At 43.2% G+C, this 21,140-nt stretch overlaps 1 protein-coding gene across 6 annotated transcripts in view; it reads right to left on the bottom strand.

The window, feature by feature from the left end:
- Positions 1-21,140, bottom strand: part of arvcfb (ARVCF delta catenin family member b) — a 280,461-nt gene that overhangs the window by 113,548 nt on the left and 145,773 nt on the right. The window lies entirely within an intron of this gene.

Genomic DNA, 21,140 nt, shown 5'->3' with positions numbered 1-21,140 from the left:
AACTTTCTATCTCACTCCTACACACCCTCAGTGAGCAGAATTTAGATGTTTATGTCTCAGTCTGAACACAGTGGGAGGGAGCCTGCGGTTACTTAGGGTTCGGTTGAGGCGACAGAACCTGTCAGATTGCCACCTGGTCATGCATACCGGCCTGATCAGAGTCACCTTCCTTCTTGATGCACACACACACACACACACACACACACACACACACACACACACACACACACACACGCACACACACACACACACACACACGCAGTCATAGCCTGACCCCTGTGCAGTGACTAACAGGATTTCACTCCGGAGACATGCCAGCAATCATTACATGGCTCTTACACAATTAATCCTCCAGCAAAGATCGCCTGGCTAACCTTGGGTCGTCCAATTTCCCATCAGCCCCTTCTGTTTCTACCACCTGCCCTCTCGGCAGCTCTCCACGGCGTAGAATCACATGATGAAGTTCTATGATGAGCGAGGAAAAGGGAGCGCGTGAGGGCGTAGTGCAGGAGGGTGACCCGTCAAAAAAACACTGTTAACTGCAGCCGTGGGATCCAAACATCCAGCCAAAGCGGGGGTTGTTTGGGGGACGAAGCAGAGGCAAGGGGGAAGTCAAGTAGAGGAAGGGGAACTAAAGAGGCTGACAATGCGTGGCACAGGCCCAAAACAGCATGCTCTCACAGCCTGAAAAGAAGAATGGGGGGCAGCCAGGCCTCATTCTCGGTTACAGCACAGGTCCCAACTCTCTCAGTGATTGGATGTCCAGCTGACCTGGTGTTGGGGGTGTGTGGTGGTGAACTTGTTAACTTGTATTTGTGCATTCATGAGTGTGTCAGTTTTAAAAAATCCTTCTAGTCAACTCTATTTTAAGGGGTAAAGCACACACAAACAAGCACACAAAGACACACAAATAACTGTAGGGGAACTGTAGGGGAGAGGGGCAAAGCCCTGATGATGCAGCTGGGAATGATGGGACCTTAATCTCTCCTTCTCAGGCGACTGATCCTGGGCCAAATCTGGGCTTCTTTCCTTCTCTCATCTCTTTCACGCTTGGCCTCCTGGTTTCAAACGGCTCCATCATTTCCCACCCCATTCCTGCTTTTCCTACCTCTTCCCTAAAACCCCCGCCTACTTCCCCTCCGCGCCACCCTCTGTCGACGCGCCCTTTTGTTCCTTTGCACGAGTGCCTAGACAAAACTCGGGTTAGCCAGACCGCTTGACAGGCTCAGACCCTAAAAAGACAGAGGCCACCTCCGGGCCTCACGACCAAACGCCCAGCCAAAAGGAAAAACCTGCAGCTAAAGCTTGATTGTTTCCCGACGGGGCAGTGCGACCACATTTTCCCACTGCGAACCCACTACATGGCGACAGATGGAAACCCCAGCTCGACCCTTGGCAACATTCGACACCATCTTAATCTCTGGAATCGCTGATATTCCCATTCAAATTGGCCGGGAGATGTTTTGAAACCTTGGGTAATTTCTTACATATGCCATCAATTATTCATTGTACATACAAACACACTCGCACACATGGGAGTCACATACCACATGTGTTTTCCTCACAGTTCGAGGCTTGGAGTCAAATTTGGAGTGAAGCATGCAGAAGGTCACCCTCGACATGGTATTCATGGTAGCACTCAGCAACTCGAGCAGCAGGAAGATAAATAAACTGTGCAGATTTTCAGTAAGTAGCCAGAAAGACCGAAAGGGGATGAGGATTGTAAATACAAAACAAAAGGAGGAGAAACCACATGGAGCCTGTAGAGTAAAACTAAAACAATGAGCCTTTGGAGAGGGGTCGGGCGTGATGGCCACGGTTTGATTGTTTGGACAGGCCATGAGCGAGATAGAGAAAAAGAAGAATCCAGCCCTGTAGAGGCAGATTAGCGGTAGCTGGCCACGGCGGACAGGTGGTGGGCGGAGTGCGGGGTGGTGGTGGGTTTGCAGCGATGATGGAACTGGGCTCCTGGAGGGTGGGTTGTTTGCAGTGCCCCTCCCGGCTGCCTCTGGATCACTGTCAGCATGACTCTGTCAGAGGACTGGTGATTGGAGGGAGGGGTTGCAGTGTGTGGAGGAGGCTGTGAGACTGGCTTTGCCAGAAGCTGAGTTCATGTGAGGTCTACTGGAGATTTAGGGAGTTGGAAAGGGGACATATGTTCCACTTCCTTTCAGGCTACTAGTGCAACACTTATTGTCCCCCTCAAACCCTTTCTCCCAAAACTGTCTTGATGCACAGCCGCAGGGTGTCCCATTTAACAGAAATTTACACCCCCCCCTCCATTTCTGGCTTTCTTTCGGTCTCTCTCGTGTAGAAAACAGTAACGCCTGGGGCAGTTATAGTGGAGGACTACTAACAGGCTTAGCTGGGTGCGCTCACTGTTTTAGGAATGACACGGAATGTGGTGCGTAGGGGATTCTCTACAGGAAGAGGGCAGGATGTCATCAAAACAGTGCCGTATTTCTTAGGACAAGCTAGGAGTTCTCAATGTTTTATGTCATGAACTCCAAAACGGACCTGTTGAACTTGTTTGGCAAAATGTGTGCTTTTACTGATTTACTTCCGAACTGCATAAATGTCTCCACTGGCCCTAGGGAGGTAACAGAGGTCAGGCTGAAACTTGTGAATTCATTCACTCCAATGTCGTCTAGTTGGGACATTTTGGAGCAAATTAAACTACTCCTCATCTTGACAGGAAAACCCCATAACCTTCGGAAGGAGCCCCAGAACCCCAAGGCACCTCCGCCATCACCAGAACCCTGCTGTGAAAAACCCTTGTTTCACACACTGATAACACCTCACAGAGCTAATGCAGTCCATCAGAGTAACTGCGACTTCTTTTCAAATATGCACTCAGTCAAACGTGATTAACCCCCCTCTGGGGGAATTTTTACGGCCTTGTGCCAACCGCCTGGTAAAGGATTGGGCTCATTTTGCGGGCAATGGCGTGGCGTCAGAGCCAGAGCCAGAGGCAGAGGACAAGCCGCGAGAACTGGCCGATGGAGAAATCCCTGCCAATTTACTGCTAACCTCCAACGGGTCATGAGATAAGGTGAGGCTGGATGTATAGTTGTCTCATAAAGGAGCCATTGTTCAGCTGGATAAATCTATCAGGAGGATGGAGCTACGGCCCAGTTACTTTATTTATTATTCTCTCTCTGTCAGATGAAAATAAATGTGATATTACATCTACTCGGCCCTGCTCTGCTCAAAAGGCCTTGTGTAGTGCGTGTGTGTGTGTCTGTGTGTGCGTGTGTGTGTAGTTAATAGGAGGGCATAGGAGCATACATCAGGTCAGTGCAGTGCCCTCTAACTCTTTTCCAAATTAGAGGAGAATCGGCGTGAGCAGGTCATGTCATGGCGGGCCAAAACAAAGGGAGCATGGGCCAAACCGCCGGTCCTAAATTGGGGGGGCCTTGATTTAGAGCATTGTTTTACCTTTCATTAACCCCTGTCTCTTATTAATGTTGACCTTTTTGTGCTTGTCTTTTGGGCATTTGTTCTCTGTAAATCACTATGTAACTCTGTTTTAAAGACTGCTACAAAAGACCAATATGGACATCAAAATCATCTGACAGACACAGTCCACTAAAAAGTAATGTAAAAACCATATGAATAATAACCACATGAACATACAGTGCTCAGCATAAGTGAATACACCCATGCTAAAGTTGACTAAAAAGAGGAATAAAAAAAAAAATCACCTTTTGGAAATTTATCTTAAAGCCTTAATTAAAAAAATGAGGAAAAATCCAACCTTTAAGGACACCAATTTTCTTTGTGAATGAATAATGTATCGTAAATAAATAAAATGTTCTCCCTTAAAATACAGGGGGCATAAGTAAGTCCACCCCTATGTTAAATTCCCATAGAGGCAGGCAGATTTTTATTTTTAAAAGGCCAGTTATACTATACTATACTGATACTATGCATCCTGATGAAGTTCCCTTGGCCTTTGGAATTAACACATACCTTCACCATACCTAGAGACTGGCATGGTTTTATTTCGGTTAACCTAATAGCTGGTTTGATTTGCATTGAAAGATGATCTTATGGAAAGTACCCCCTGTATTTTAAGAAAGTGGTGTCCCTAAAGGTTGGATTTTTCCTCATTTTTTTTTAATCAAGGCATTAAGATCAATTTCCAAAAGATAATTTTTTTTATTCCTCTTTTTAGTCAACTTTAGCATGGGTATATTCACTTATGCTGAGCACTGTAGTACTGATCAGTACATAGTATGTAACCACCTGTGACAGCCTTCATGTCAGAAGAAGACCATGTTGACTGGCCCAAAACATTTTTATTGACAGTCTTAACCTTCTGACCATTAGTATAATGTTAAGTTGATGATAAAGAAAAGCCTTGCATCCACTAAACAGTCGTTTACAGTTAGATAATGACAGAGGACTGGAGCAGAGTACACAGACACCATGCCCTTCACATCACTCCACACACAAAGACAGAGGTCCCTCTCCTCTCGCAATGTTGGAAGTGAAAAACGTATAAGTATGCACAAAGAGCAATTTTCATGAACAGGCTCATAATAGCAATAAAGTCAAGGAAGAGGGGGAGAAAGACAAGGCCTCCGTTTCTGCACCTAATGTATTCCACTGCATCTGGAAGAGGTAAACAGGGCTAAATTGGATCTGAACAGCTCCTGTATTGGTTTGCTACTGATGACATTGTGTTGCAGTTAAGATTTTTAATCAGAGATTAATAGCGCAAAAAAACCAACAGCTCATTTACAAGCTAATGGAAACAAGTCTACCTGATTTCCTCTGAATATTGAGTAGGGGAGAAACATGCAGAGAGACAATAGATATGGCCGCCGTTCTGCTGCTGTGTGTGTGTGTGTGTGTGTGTGTGTGTGTGTGTGTGTGTGTGTGTGTGTGTGTGTGTGCGTGCGTGCGGGAGGCTGAGTGAGCGAGAGATTCTTTTAAGCTTACTTTCAAAGCTGCAAGCTGATCATGAATATTTAAGACTAGGCAGATATCTGAAACACGGTTTTGGTACCGTGCATTTTCCGCATGCTAAATTAGCAGAGAGTACATTTTGAATTATATATTACATTATGAAATCAATAGCCTCTTTGAAGCTGTGGCTCATTCACTATGAAGTGTGGATTTCATCCCAAACATTTGTCGGATTAATTAAAAATATCAGGAAAAACTGCATTTTGAATGATCAGGAGAGTATACATTATGAATGCACAGTAAAGCCTTTTGGCTGGGTCCAAACTGACTGCCTGCTGCATTGCTGCATAAGAAGGACGAGCGAGTGGGTGGATGGGGTTTTTGTTTGGGTGGGTCGGGTAAATTTAAAACTCACTGGTTAATAGAGCCATTCCCAAGCTCTGAAGAACTCAGAACTCGCCCTTTCATATCCAAAGGTGTTAGGCTATGAAAGGGCGTCTCTTCCTTCCACCAAAGTGTTACCACTTCTCAAATTTTGATTTCTGTGCCATGCACTATTCATGCTCTGGGTCTGTGTTTTGTTGCTTTGCAGGTGGTTGGGAGGAAAAGAAGGATGCAGATGAAATATGGATTATCTCCTCTCAGTGTCTGGCTAAGCCCCACTTTGCTGGAACTGCTGCTTTTCAATGTAGCTCCCCTCCCACTCAGCCAGGCCTAGCATCTGGCTGTTAACCCCCCACCCAGCCTTTAGTCAACCACACAGACACACACACAGAGACAGACAGACAGACAGACACACACACAAAACATCTCTATCCATCTCCCCCCCATGGTGAAAAAAACCAGCTGCTGCTGTTCAGTGCTTTCTGTGCAAGAGGAAATACTGACTTCTGAAGATTTAAGTATCCAATAAACAGGATCTTGACCCAAAAGAGCCATTAGCTGGAAGAGGAGTGATGACAGCCTACAGCTCTATAACTGTCCTGTTATGTAATGGGTCAGGGTACTTTGGATGACATATATATTATCAAAATCCTGGTGATGACATGACTCCCAACAGGAAGGTAATCAGCCCAACCCTTAAGAGCCCTCTGGGACATCAGCCAAAGCTGCCCTGGACCTAAACCCACACAGCTCTACACAGTCTGGTACTTGGCTTCTTGATATTACCAAGACAAGAACTATACTCACACTATGGATTTACATTTAAGGATGATGCAGATATGTTACAATTTAGGTGTTCTTTTTGGCAGGTTTGGCCAGCATTCATTACATTGGTAATAACAACATTGTACTCAGCCAGTTATCTGCTGAGATCTGGGAATGTGTCGACACTGCTAAAAAGATGTTGGGCAAGGCAGGAAGTACAAAAAGTCAGACCATCATAGAGACTTTAATCATACCATTAGGAGAGCAAAACTTGTTTGGTAGAGATAATGAAGGCTAACGGCAAAATTATTTCCCAAACTTAATCCTCTATTATGGTTAACACACACACACACACACACACAATCTGTTGGCTTGTTGGTTGGGCTTTTTTTCTCTGTTCGACTGTAGCGACGTCGTCGTGTTACCAGATTTCAGTATTTACTTTGGTGCGAACAATAGAAATGATGGCCAGACCTATGAAAATATACCTCCATCCTTTAAGAGATAAAGAATGTTTTTTTTTAACATTTTCCCTGTCAAATAACATTCTGTCGTCAAATGAATCTACAGTAGATGAAGCAGAAGAGACTACAGACATGTGACGTACACTAGATTGAACAAAAGGTGGTTGTGCCTCGTTTCAGACCCATAAACCTGTATTATGTTGGAGCTCAACATACTTAATAAATGGTAACACTTTACTTGAAGGTATCGACATAATCGTGACAAGCCATGAACGTTTATGACTTCTGTCATTAAGTGTCATTCGGTTTTTGTCATGACAAGTTGACATTGTTTGGGTTGTCTTGATTATGACAACTTGAGATGAATCAAAGTGACATTACCAGAAGTTGTCTTGGTCATGACAAGTTGACATTCAAATTGTTTGGGATGTCTTTGTAATGACAAGTTGACATTAACCAGTAGGGCTGCTCCCTCTCAGTCAATTAGTCAACTAATCGGTCATTTTGGTCTTAGTCAACTTAGATTTCTTTAGTCCATTAGTCATGTTTTATGCTTTTTTCATGCTGAATGACTTATTTCCAAGAAACGTACGAGCACATCTCTGGTAAACCTTGTAAAAGGTGAAAACAAGTGATTATAATGGTCACATTTACACAAACTGTACTGAAGATAATTTGGAATGAGTAATGAAAACATTAAACTATTGCTCATTTTGCTGGGGACCCCCCCTGGAACCTCCTTAAGGACCTATGTGGCTCTCCAAAGGCCCCTTTGTAATAGATCCACAACACAACTATTTTAACCCAGGGGAACATGGGTAATCTAAAAGTAATTATGCAAATAACAACAGTCATCATCATCGAACGCTTCAGCGAGTGCTTCAAGCTAGTCCATAACCGGAGGAAGCTACTGCGACAGCAGCCTCCCTGTCTCCAGCTGTGATTATCGGCAACACTGAGGAGCTTGTGTGTTTTTGTCTCTGTCAGACGGAGGATGTCCGGTGCGCGCCAGCCATCTGATTACCCACAATTCTGATGCCGTGCAGCCATTCCAAATCAGGTTAGCCTCATCTCCCTCTCTTAATTGACCAAAATAGAGGTACTTCCCAGGGTTGATTTCAGCAAACTTGATGAAACCTGAAACCAGGATACAGTAGGTTACTCACTCTGGTGTATTTGTGGTTGTAAAGATTAGATGTATTTAAGAAGTAGTTGTATAGGTACTTTCGCAAATAATCTGCTAAAGTTCGTCTAAATGAGAAATTTGATTTGGATAAATATAATCTCATAAAGGGCACGGTACACCAATTTAACACACTGTTGTGAGTGTGAAATAGTTATCATACCAAGTCAATCGGCTGTGAAAACTCATACTAATCTCCGCAGAGTGAGTAAAGACAATGTCCATGACCCTGGGTACTTGTTTATCTTATTGCAATGGGAAGGGGCGTATTGTTGGCATTGCATTGTAAGCAATGTGGCAGCTGGGCAAACTGTATGCAGACGGGAAGGAAACCGGGGTGCTCTTTGCTTTCCTGCTGTCTGCCCACTGTGGAATCCAACCACACCCTGGTAGGCTGAATTCATAAAGAAACAGTGGCTTCAGTTACTGGTACAGTTCTGCAGAAGTTCTACAACACTGGTATTCTTATTACTTAGCATACTTTTTTTTAGGCCTGGCAAAACAATGAGATAATCCATAGTCCCAGTTGACAGTCAGGATTAGGGAGGAGGGAGTATAGCTCCTGTTTTGGCTAACACTTCATTACCTTATAACAGAATAAAATAGCATCTAAACAAAACAAAAAGTCCATAGAATTTCAGTCTAAGTTTAGCCTATTTCAATCCAAATTCCCAAACGGTATGGGTATGGTTGTCCCCACTATTTAAAGGGATAAGCCAATGTTTGTTGAAATAGGGCTTATCACGGTCTCCCCTAGCTGTAGATAGGTGGGCCAACGCATTTTTTGTGCATGCATCGTTTTAGTCCGGTGCAACACCGGCAGCGCCGCCGCTAGTTAGCTTAGCGTAGTGAATGGAATCCTATGTTGCCGGTTAGCATGTTGTGAGTAAAAGTGAGCCAACAAAAGACAAAAAAACAACCTAATTACTTGCACTGAGACAAAAAAATGCGTTGGCCCACCTATCTACAGCCAGGGTAGACTGTGATAAACTCTATTTCAACAAACAGTGGCGCATTCCTTTAAGGTCCCTGACAAACCCATCAACTCTAGCTGTATAGAAAGCTAACTTTAATGAGCATGCTCCTCAGACTTTCCTCTCCAGTTAATTCTGTCAATGCCGCTAAAGCACTCAAAACTTTGAGTTCCAAGCGTAGGCTACTCCCATATGGCTCGCATCAGGTTTTTATTTTGACAGGTTATCAAACGGTCTCAATTTAATACTGATAGACAGCAGCGTAGCCCGCCGCGCAAACAGACAGCAGTCGGAGCCCCAGTGGACGGAGAGCTCTTTGTCCAACAGCAACGGTTTCTTGCTGCGATGCCGGTCCCCAGAGCAACGCGATGACCTGGAGAGTCCAGTACAGTCTGACTCTGCAAACGGAGATCCCATCAGCGCTATACAGCAGAGCGCTCACATCCAGTCAAATCAGTGCCAGCCACATGTGTATATACAGTAGTGACTGTGGATAAGAGAGAGGCTGGCTGCTGAAAATCAGACGTCTTGGTGCTCGTAATATTCCTTTGGCGCTGGCTAAAACCTCTTTAAGGGGCGCCAAAACTTTCTCTATGCAGTAAAAACCCTGAATAAGTACCGGTAATGAATTCATAATACTAACCATTAAACTCCGGATGGACTCTGGCCGTCTTCTCTGCGGGGAAGACTTGACTTGATTGATGTGGGAAAAAGCTACTTCTTCTTCTGTGTGTTAATTAGCGGATTGCAAACCAAGTTTAATGCTCATACCGCCACCTACATTACTGTATTGGAGTGTGTAGAATAATCAATGGCTTCAATGAATCTGTACGGAGGAGTTATTCACAGTCGGGTCTGTTGGGTTTGAGAGAGAGAGAGAGAGAGAGAGAGAGAGAGAGAGAGAGAGAGAGAGAGAGAGAGAGAGAGAGAGAGAGAGAGAGAGTACTGTAAAGGTCTTGGGTGAGCAGAGGCCAATGCTCTGGACCACACAGAGCGTGGGGTCCACTCAAGGGGGAGCGGGCCTCTGTCTGAACGCTTAAAATAGAATGGAGGGTGTGAGATGACTGCAGCCAGACTGACTGCGAGGAGAGCTTTTGTCAGAAGGGGGGGTTCGGGTGGAGGAGGAGGGAGGGGGTGCATTCAACAAGTCTTACTGCTGTGCGATACGTTTTGCAGCATGTAAGTGGAGCCCTAAAATAACTCCCTACAATGACACATGTATTGTATAGGCTGAAACACACACACACACACAAAGTCCTTTATGGTTAGAGCAAGACTGGCAGGAAAATCTTTTCAAACAGCATTTACAAAATCAGACACTTAATTGTTCTAATAAAGCAGGAATCACAAAATAGTTTGAGGTGTGTTAGGAGCTCCTTAAAGCAGGGTGAGGCAGCTTTCACTGCTGGTTTTACTGACCGAAACTCCACAAGCTGCTGAGTAAAATCACGCCTAACTGGAGTAATCTGCCTTGTATTATTATAATAGTCATAGAAACTTTCACTAGCTGTGGTCACAGTGGAATCATATCAGCGGTGGACAAGGCTGACTGGCCAATATCACATTTTTAATCAAAGTCTAAATATATTGGCCCACACACTGATGTCCTCTCTCACAAGATATTTCTGTCAGCAGCTGCCAAACAGTAGGGCAATGCTCTCTTCTCTCATGCACACACAGCCGTGTACCCAATAGACACAGACACAGACACACGCGCACACACAGACACGCAGACAGACAGACAGACACGCAGACAGACAGACAGACAGACAGACAGACAGACACACACACACCACTGCGACAGTACTTTTATTTGCGAGTATAAAAAAATTTACTGGACAATGACAGCCTTTTCCAATAATCCTCCTTGAGAAAGGGCTGTAAGAAGCCAAGCTTTGGCAAAAGAAAAGCAGGCACACAATCAAAAGCAAATCTTTCTCCGGGAAAACGGAGTATAACCACAAGGCTTTTTGTCAGCTTTACACTGCTAGAAAAGAGGCAGATATGCAAGTTTCTCAAAAGGTCCTAGTCAGCTTTTCACACAGGATTGCAGAAGTTACAAAAGCACTGTGAAGGAACTGACTTGGAGGGCTGGAAACAGCATTAACTACAATACACGCTAACATCCTGTGCTTTTGTGGCCTTAGCATTGTCCTCTTCCTTTATGCCTCAGCAGGAATGTGAACTTCATACACAAAGGTGGTCTGTGACAACCTGCAAACCGTCTAGGAAACAACACTACCCACTGACATATTGTATTCTTGAGGTGACATTCATATATCAATACATGATGTGCATGAAAAGCTTTGTGGGAAGTTACAATGACAAAAATCACTGTCCTTTCATTAAAATATCTGTGTGGTTGACTGCCAATAGACCATTTTTCCTACAAACGATGGAGGACGTGCCTGCAGGGGGGAGAAAATGTATGATAGCTCACATAGACATTTTCAGAAATGACGCAACCTGCTGTAAACCAGTAAAACTTTTGTTAGGCAAATTTGTATGTGGTACTCATCAGTGCATTTCCATTTCCACACACCACTACTGACAGACGTGTGTCCTAAACCATCAACAGGCAGCATGGGTTTAAAGCCCAGAAGCCCCGGTAGAGGCTTGAATATAGTTACTGAACGACAACACAGCCGCACTGTGCAGATGTCAACACACACACGGTTGTTTGAACCCTGCAACATGACATTCTAGTGAATCAATGAGGCCAAACAGCAATAATCTACTTTATGATTCATTATACATAAATGCGTGACTAGGCCTGTAAAATTGTCTAATCGCATTTTTTGCACTGATCTGACTTTTTCTGTCCCAATACCGATCTGATACTGTTGTTGAATTAATAATAAACTGTATGCCTTATACCTTCCTTCCACCATGTGGAAGAGACTAAAGGCACCAGACTAAACATTACTTTCCTAACTAAGACAAAATAACATAGATGTAATGTATTGAATTCTTATTTGTTATTTAAAAAACAATTGTGCATTCAAATTGAAAATAGAATGTAATCAAACTTCCTACAAAAAATTTTTATAAATAAAATGTAGCAGTAGAAGCAAAATAGTGAATACTCTTCCAGCATGCAACACACGTGCTATTGACAAATGACGTAGGATGTGCTGCGACGGAGAAAAGAAAATTAAATAAACAGGATCGACCCGTGGATCTGTTCATTTTTCCGATCCCCGATCCAGCTATTTTGTCAATATCAGGGCCGATATCCAATCTTAATATCGGATTGGTGCACCCATAGTTTCTACCCCGCTGCGATGAAAACCCTTGAGTAATAACTCAAATCTTTTAAATCTTCCAGTACATATCCTGACATTACACAGACCTGATTTCTTTAAAAGTCAGTTCCTATCTAAACCCTTCACAGCCACATGAGTCAGAGGGTTTGGCATCAGAGCCGGCAGGCAGTGTTTCTGCGGCACTTATGTGCCCTGGCTCAACACCTGACTTCTCTGGTCTGCATCAGCTCTGCCATGCAGGCGGCTCTTTAATCAAAACCAGTTTGTGTTTGACAGCTGAGTTTGGAAAGGGACTCACACCCCAACTCCCCTACCTGAGACATCCCCAGATTTCACTGCAATTACTCTGAGCATCTGCACACTATCCAGGCTGCAACCACCTGAGCACTGTGGAGCATCGCCCTATCACTAAGACTGGCAGAGCTGCGGGCTCGTTCCCTCTGCCACGGCAATTTCAGCAAATAAATAAGATATGTAACAATTGCTTCACCTAACTCAGGACTCCAGATGCACCATCATTTCATTAGGCTGAAATTCTGACTGAGACAAAGAGAGACAAGACAGGGGCAATAAGCATTGCATGCCAAGGAGCGTTTAGACAGATAGCAGACAGGCACCATCCAATAACCAAATGAACACTCAATCTTTTTTTTTTTTCGGATCCTTGGAAGAATTGTGTTTTTCTCTTCAATCTGAGCAGATTTTGATCCAACCACTAAACTGCTGTGAACAGATCGACTACTCGCCGGAATGCCCCAGTCATGGTGCATATTTCATATGAAGCCTATTGTTGTCTGCCCCACTGGGGCCTCAGCAAATGGCCCAATGAGGGAGAAAACACTGGAGTGGATTCCACAGACCAAAGCCCATTAGTCCACCGGCCTCAGGAAGGAACGAGGCAATATCTCAAAATGATGAAAACAACTTTTTCAGGCCAGTGATGCGGTGAACAAAGACTGAAGAAGGATGATATCTAAAGACCTCCGCTAAACCTGAGGAATGTATCAAACAGGGAACAGCCTGTTCCAGATTAACATTCGAGGATGCAAAGAGAAACTGTATTCAACACCACCACAAATGACTCTCCACCCTCTGGGAAAGAAAACGATGACTCTCACTGTTTACAGATAACTTACTGTTTCGTGTAATAAGAAGCCAACAGACCCCCACCCTAAAAGCCTCAAAAACACAACCCTGACAAATATCTCTTCCAGATTTGATGCCCACACGAAGAACAACATCTCACAAGAGTGACGCCTTATCCTATAAACTGCAGTCATCTGTGCTGACTCGACGCCGTACCACAAACAGAAGTCCTATCGGACTGTTTCATGGGAAAGCGACATCGTAATGTTTTTTTTTTTTCCCACAAACAACAAATATGTCACCAACTCGATAATGAAACTATAAAAGCTACTGTATGCTGCTAAAAAGATTGCAGAGAACCTATTTTTAAATCACCACAAAAACTAAACTCGTTCAATTAAAAACATTCTAGTTTTAATGTATAGGCAAATTGTAATGACATTAAGACATATAAAATAAAAAGATACAACATTCCTCTGGGACTCAAAACTAATCACATTGCACAATCAAGATGTGAACTTGAAAGTGACGGAGTAACGCAATACATTGTTCTGACCCATTTCACCCCACTTAAAATGTCCTGTCACCAGCTTGGGGAAAGAAGCCAAACTAGCGATGAGGACATCAGTCTGGGAAGCAGGCAGACTTGAATCACCAGCAGCCATTTAGCGAGTCAGTGAAGGACCTCTCAGAAGAAACAATGGGCTGCCCGGCAGTGCATCACACCACAGGAAGAGGGCAATGATATCTGGCACATAACTACTTTACTTCAGCAGAGGAGACACCGTATCAGCCAAGGCCACAAATCAGAAACACTACCAGCACTCCCAACTCTGCTGCTGTCTCCCGTGCTAGATGCAGGAAACATTTCTGTTCTTTCTGAACATTCAGTGGCTACAAAATGCATTACATACAGTGGAAGAAATGGGGCTGAGAGTAGCTGAAACTACAAACCTAAAGAGGAGTGTCCCACAACATACAACATGGACACGGCAGATTTCGGCGTGTGCGTGTTTCAAAAGTCAAAGTGCTACAGAGGTGCAACAAATGCCACTTCTACACTGCACGCCAAAAGAGAACTCACATGGTGAGCGGTGACTGCTATTTTCTCCTGAAAGACAAGGGCTACAAATTCCTAACATGTTGTGGGGATTAGAGAGCAATTCTGTGGAATTCCGAGCCCCATATGGTGACAAGGTGCTCACATCTCCCCCTATTAGAGGTTTGGTTTCCTTGCCAGGAGATCCAGTACTTGTCCTAAAGCCAAAATAAAGATTAAGCACCAGGGGGGAGCAAAGAGAAGGCATGCAGATTCGAGAGAAATAATGCTCGGTTTGGGCTGAATGGGTAAACCTCCTCTCATTGGCTGCTACAAGAGTAGGCCCTGGACTGTAAAGTAGGGCTGCAACTAACGATTATTTTAATAATCGATTAATCTGTCGATTATTTTTTTGATTAATCGGATAAAAAAAAAAACATTAATTTACATCAACTCAATACATACATACTTATTGTTTTAGTTAATAGTTGTGTAAAGGTTAAGTAACCCAAATAGCAGATACAGACAAGACACACAGACAGACAGACAGACAGACAGACACACAAACACACACACATTCATTAAATTATTACCATCATTGTAGTAAGTGCAAGTTAAGTTCATTTATACACCACACTAATATATTTGTCAACAATAACTGATATGGGACAAAGCACATAATATATACATAACAACAGATTGAAAAATGAATGGGCCAAAAAAGGCGAGTGAATAAAACCGTGTCTTTAGTCTTGTAAACTATACCACCCCTGCTTTATTACTGTTATTACCGAGCTAACGCTAGCTTGTCATGCTAGTCAGCTGGATAACGAGTAAACAGCAGCACCAGAAGAGCTACTGGAGGGACGGTACGTTCCTCCCTCCAGACCGGAACAGAAGGAGGATAGTGTAGTGACTTTACCCTGCTGTTGAACTCCCTTCCTCCTCATCAAGGACTCCAACATGTTTACGTTTTAGGTGCTGACTCATCACCGTGGTGCGCCCGTGCCATGCCGTGTCGCTTTTGCTTATCTTGCAATTAACACGTTTTTGATTTATTTAGTGTGAAATGCTCCCACACCTTGGATGACTTGGGTCGTACTGATTTCTCTGCCTCCGCCGAGTGTTTCTGAACAACGTTACGGGTCTCTCAGGTCTCTCTGCGTATTTTCTCTATCCCCGCTCTGCTCTTTTTTCTTTTCTTTCACTCCGCTCTGCGCTCAACTCAATTTTTTTTTCTCTCCGCGACTAGGTGGCCTAATAGTTGCGCGACACAACGAATCGATAATTAAATTAGTTGCCAACTTTTTTAGTAATCGAATCTTATCGATTTTATCGATTTGTTGTTGCAGCCCTACTGTAAAGTAGGTGCCCTTCAAATGGATCATGACCATGCGCGGAGTTTGCGGGGTGCAGGGGGAGCACTGCCCCCCCTGGTAGCTGAAACGGGTAATTGCATTGTTTCAAAAATGAGTGGAATAATTACTTCTGACATAACCAGATATTTTATAAATACTTTAAAAACACAAAACAACTAAATGGGGATAAGTAATGCATCTGATTTCATATACTGCTTTAGTAAAAAATATTTTTTCAGGGCACTGCCTCTCACCTGAGACCAAAAAACAATAATTTGTTGCACTAGTCGGGACATCTTACCGTGCCAACGTTACAATAAAGGTTGCCTAAATGCCATGTATATAAATTTGCTGTCAGCTTACTAATTGAATGCGCGTTTTGTGTAGATTTGGACTTTGATACGTTTTATTCCACTTTGTTTAAACTGCGAAGTTCACCTCGTTCACCTGTTTGGAGCTGACTGGTGAATGGGACGCTTGTATAGGCCTTGCTGGATACACCGTGACTCTGTTTGTGAATCTACTGATCACTGTGGATGACTTGTTTTCATGTCATTAGATTACGGCAAAATACTGATCTTTTTTCTTAACGTGTCTTAACGTTTTATGGTGCGATTGCGCTTGGTTTCTGCGTTTGGAGAGGCATTTCAACAGACTGGAGGTCCAACACTGATTGTTCACTGTTAACCTACATGTTAGTTGAATTTAAGTGTCGGGGCATTCTGCCACCGTCTGTCTATTGTGCTCCAACACAGCCGTGCCCACGGGCGTCAGTTTGGTTTGAAATGTGCTGGGGACAGAGACTCATTCGGAGGTACATTTCCAGAAGTGATGGGTACAATGACGCATACGTTTTTTTCTCTTTCGCGCAGGTCACGTTTAATGTACGTAAACAATGACCAATGATTACCAAATTTCTCTTTAATATTGCTCCTCATAACCACGGAAAACTGTCAAAAAATAGAACCCAAAGTCCAATTATTATGGACGTTAACTAACATTTAGCGTTTCTGCTTCACATTTTCAGCAGGGCAGCGGAGCAGCTGTTGGTTGACTCCCAACGGTTCTCATGGGCTTTATAAGTCCTAACATGAAAAAGCTTAATGTGGTTTAATATACCTAAACAACGATCAATCATCACCACATTTCTGGTTAGATTTTTTTGACAGTTTTCAGTGGTTATGAGGAGCAATATGAGAGAAATTTGGTAATCGTTGTTTAGGTACAAGCTTTTTCCTCGCCATAGCCTGTCAAGTTCTTTTGACAGGCCTAAGTGTTCATTTCAAGATATGGCCATGATACATTTGGTGATCGTTGTTGAGGTACATTAAACCACGTTAAGCTTTTTCACGTTAACCAGAACAGGCAGCGTTGTGAACACAGAAGCGTACAGCCTGCGCAGCAGCAGAACGGCTGTGTCTGTGCCTGTCCTGTCGCTCAAGAATTATATGCGTTATGGACTTCTTTTTTTAACTAAATTAAGCTCAAGGTTTTAAATTGTTACAATGTAAATTCAAATCTGCTTAAAAAAGAAACATATGTTTATTTAGCATGTTTGTTTTTGTCCATATGTGATCGTGCTGTGTTCCCCAGGTCTCAGTTGCTGCAATGAGTTTTTTTTTTTTTTTTTTTGCCCCCCTGGCTCAAATGTCAAACTCCGCCTATGATCATGACTCATTTGGGGTATTAGACCACTGCTGTTCCAGTTTCCCAAAATCGCCTCTAAATACTTGTGGGACAACACACAATGACTCAGCCCTTGGACACTTTCAATTAAAAGATTGTGGCATTTTCGATTCAATCCACAATTAATCCAGGGAATGAGCAATAATAGTAGCTCCTATTATGCAAATCTCTGGAGTTTTACAGGAAAAGGCCCACCCCGACTGCAATCTGTAGAGGACCTCTTACCTGTGCGAGTGCTCAGCGATGTTGAAGAGGATTAGCAGCTATGATCAAGTGTTTACAGCCGCATTGAGGCTTTTTTGAAGTAACATCAAAACAGATTCTCTGCACATCCAGCTTGAATTAGGTTGTCACAGTCTGAGAAATTAGTCTCTGTCTGAGTGCATGGCTGTCATATTTCATCACACTCGTTGTTTCACAAGACCAGCCAGGCGACAAACACAAAAACAGCCCCAGCAGACATCAACATAAGACGCCATCTCTGCTGGATCCCAGTTTGACATCAGACGGCCTGAAAGAGGCGCGAAGGAGATATCGTACCTGCCGGCCCACAGCCTCCTGATCAAGGCTGCCCTGCGTGTTCAAGCCGAGATATTCGAGAGAGAAACAACAGCGCTGACTGATTGGGACTCCAACAGCCCCATTAGCGAGGCACGTTCCAGAGGCATGCAGCAATTAACGCAGCTCTTTCTGCCAGGGAGGGACTAAAGGATCCACGAGCAGCCAAATGCTCATCACTCAAAAGCAGCCAAGCTGAAACCCCAAGCCAAAAGATGCAACTTCAAGAGAGAAAAACATCCATATAAACAAAAGATCATATAGACCACAGTGATTCTGCTGCACGTTTATAATTGCTTCATTATAAAAACGTGCTCATAGGCAACCCAAAAACAATATTCTAATTCCAATGAAAAGAAAGCTGCACTTGAACAAAATTGGACCTACTGTGACAGCAGTGAGAAGTAGAGGAAAACTACGCACATCCAACTTTTGACTATGCATGGCAAAGACAGATGGATTACAGTATTTCCTGAATAAATCACCAAAAGAGCATTAATCCAGTATGGATGTATTTTATATCACCTTGCTTCACAGGGGACAGAAGTGTGTCCAGTCACAGTGTTGGGAATGGCAGATTTATCCTGGCTAATGCATTTTGGGTTTTTTTTCTCACACGCTCCTCTGAGAGCGAACAGGAGCTACAGCGTTACAGAGAGGTTGACCCACTTCAGAACCTCACTGCACAATACTGCAGTGCTGCCGCTAGCAAAGTTCACTGCCAAATGTGCACAGTACACAGGAATTCATACATAGAAGCATCGGTAACATTTACACAGCATCTTCAATGCGCACAAACTCAGAGACACTGTAACCGGCTGTACAGTAAACACCAAAGAAACCTAGTTTTAAATACTTTCTTGCAGGCATCAGCTCCTCCCTAGAAAAGTTCTCTGCAGTGAAAAGGCAGAGAAAAGTCTTTCACTGCAGCACCTGCACACCTATGCACCCTTCAAAACCAAAAAAGAGGGCAAGCTGAACATAATATGCAGTATGTAGTATAAATAGAGTATGATTTTGAAACAAACCTCTGAGAGATCAGGTGCAGTGCAATGCCACCTGGTAGCCACGTTTTGGGAACCTAAACACCAGGGCTGTGTATTGGCAAGAATCTGGCGATACGTATCATGATACATGGGTCACGATTCAATATATTTCGATACTGTGCGTAAGGCGATATATTGGGATTTTTTTTAAGTATAATTTTTGAAAAACTAATATTTAAAAAAAAAGACATGATGTGCATTAAAGTCAAAGAAGGTAAACAATTCAGTACACAGAAAATCAAACTATCCAAATTTGGGATTGTGGTTCACAGGTTCTTAGTGAGCTAATGTTTATATGCTAAAGTAGAACAAAGTTCAGCCATAGCTACATTGTTAGCGTCTAGCAAAAAGTCAGGCACTGTTAGGCCCTGTTAGGCAAGGACACTAGTGTTGTGTCTCAGCATAGCCATCTAGCGGTAGGGGGTTTAAACACAACATAAACGTGAACCACTGTCTTACATGAATAGTTTTGCACATAAACTAAAAAATAAAAAATAAAATAAAAAAACGATATTGTGTTTTTGAAAAACAATACAGTATTGCAAAATAAAATATTGCTTTTTAAATATTGATTTTTTCTTACACCCCTACTAAAAACTCTGGAAGAGAAAATATTCAAAGTAGCGAGGAAAGGGCATGAAAGTTCGGCAGAGAGGAAAAATGAATTAGCTCTGTTGGTGTATGTTGGAGAGAGAAGAAGGGGGCTTGTTTGCCACAGAGCCTGCAGTACAGCGCAGCAGCAGCTTGTGGCTTGGGCGCTCCAGGGTCGGAGGACTGGGGACATCATGCCAGTCCTGCTGCCTGCAAGCCTCAGATTGCAGCACGTGGATGGAGGCCTGTAATTTCATATTGGTGTCTGTGCACGTGCCCACTGTGATTTTCACACCACAACGTGGCAGGGGACACAATAGCTTCCCCTTTGAAGGCCGTGCCACAGATTTAGTATCCAACTCTCAGCCCCTGCTGCGATGACCATATTTCAGTAAGACTGGTTGGAATAATTCAGGACCCTTTGGAGAATGCAAGCAATTTGTCACCGCTAATTTAGCAGAACATGCACATTTGCATATTCATCATTTGTAAAACTGTAGCCATACAAATAAATACGGCAGTAATTAATTATTCAGGGCTGAAACCCACAATGTTTTTTAATCAATTTATCAGGCTTATACCATGGGTGAAACACTAAAATTGATACATTTACCATGGTTAGGTTACAACTGTTACTCTACACTGAGAAAGTTCGGACCTAAGTGGTTGACGATGCCAATGCTGTAGATTGCTCTTTCGTATTAAAATATGACTATATACAGTAAACAGCCGTTCAATCGGGGATTTATCGCTCTGGAATTATTGTGCAACGTCTCCAAAAAGTCACCAGCCGGATTACTAAGCTACGAAGACACTGAAGGCGAGACAATTCGTCCAAAGGTCGTGGAGCAAAGGGAAAATACGCATTTGATTTTGATTTTTTTGATTTATTTTTTTGGATTCATAATTAGGATTTATTTATGTTACAAAGACACTGTAATTCCATGATGGATTAAAAAAGCTTTTGGATGGCCTACAATTGTCAGAGGAACTCGTTGAAACGGCGCATTTCTCTGCTTCTAAACCCCCAAAAAAGTAAGTATCTACACTGTACTGATCTGGAGATATTAAATAAGAAATATGAAGTACGTGTTTCTCCTGTTGCAGTAATACACAATATTCACAATCATGTTATCCTGTTGGTAGTTGGGCTAGATGCCAATATCCTGTGATATTACAGAGATTATCCAACTGGGCCTATGGCATCCCAGGTTCAATCAATGTGAAGCTCAACGATAATATTGGATTTACAGGATTTTGAATCAATGTGATGCTGTACATTGATTTGGCATGTATTTCATTCACTGGATCAGCAAGCATTTCCGTTTGATGAACACATTTATAAAAGGTTTCCCGGTTAAATTAGCTACATAATTGGATAAAGCCCTCATCTGTGAGGTGATCAGGTGATCATCTGGTGGCCAGGCACCTGTGGGACCTTGTTGGGCTCTTGGCTAACATGGATAACATGGGCCCTTCTGCTTTGTGTATTCTAGGTCTCAGGGTTAGTTGTCAGCAAGCAAAGGCAGGGGCCTTTACCTGTTGACACCTGACTACTGAAATGGGGCGTGGGCAGTTTGTAGAGTGTACAATGCGCTTACACACACGTGTGTCAGGATACTGTACGCTACTGTCCTATTTGCAAGCATCGTGCCTCAACACTTAGGAAAAGCAGCGATTTTATCACAGTTGCTTCCCGGATTGGCACATTACCGCTACCATACCTCGGCTACTTCATCTGTCTATATGCCATGTCCAATGTGTCAAAGCACGCAGCTCTTTAATGTGTCTTGCACTTAGGACCACAGAGCTTACAGTACATTCTC

Source organism: Perca flavescens, chromosome 5 (genome assembly GCF_004354835.1).
Source record: "Perca flavescens isolate YP-PL-M2 chromosome 5, PFLA_1.0, whole genome shotgun sequence".
NCBI lineage: Eukaryota > Metazoa > Chordata > Actinopteri > Perciformes > Percidae > Perca > Perca flavescens.
This window is presented reverse-complemented; position numbering and strand designations above follow the sequence as displayed.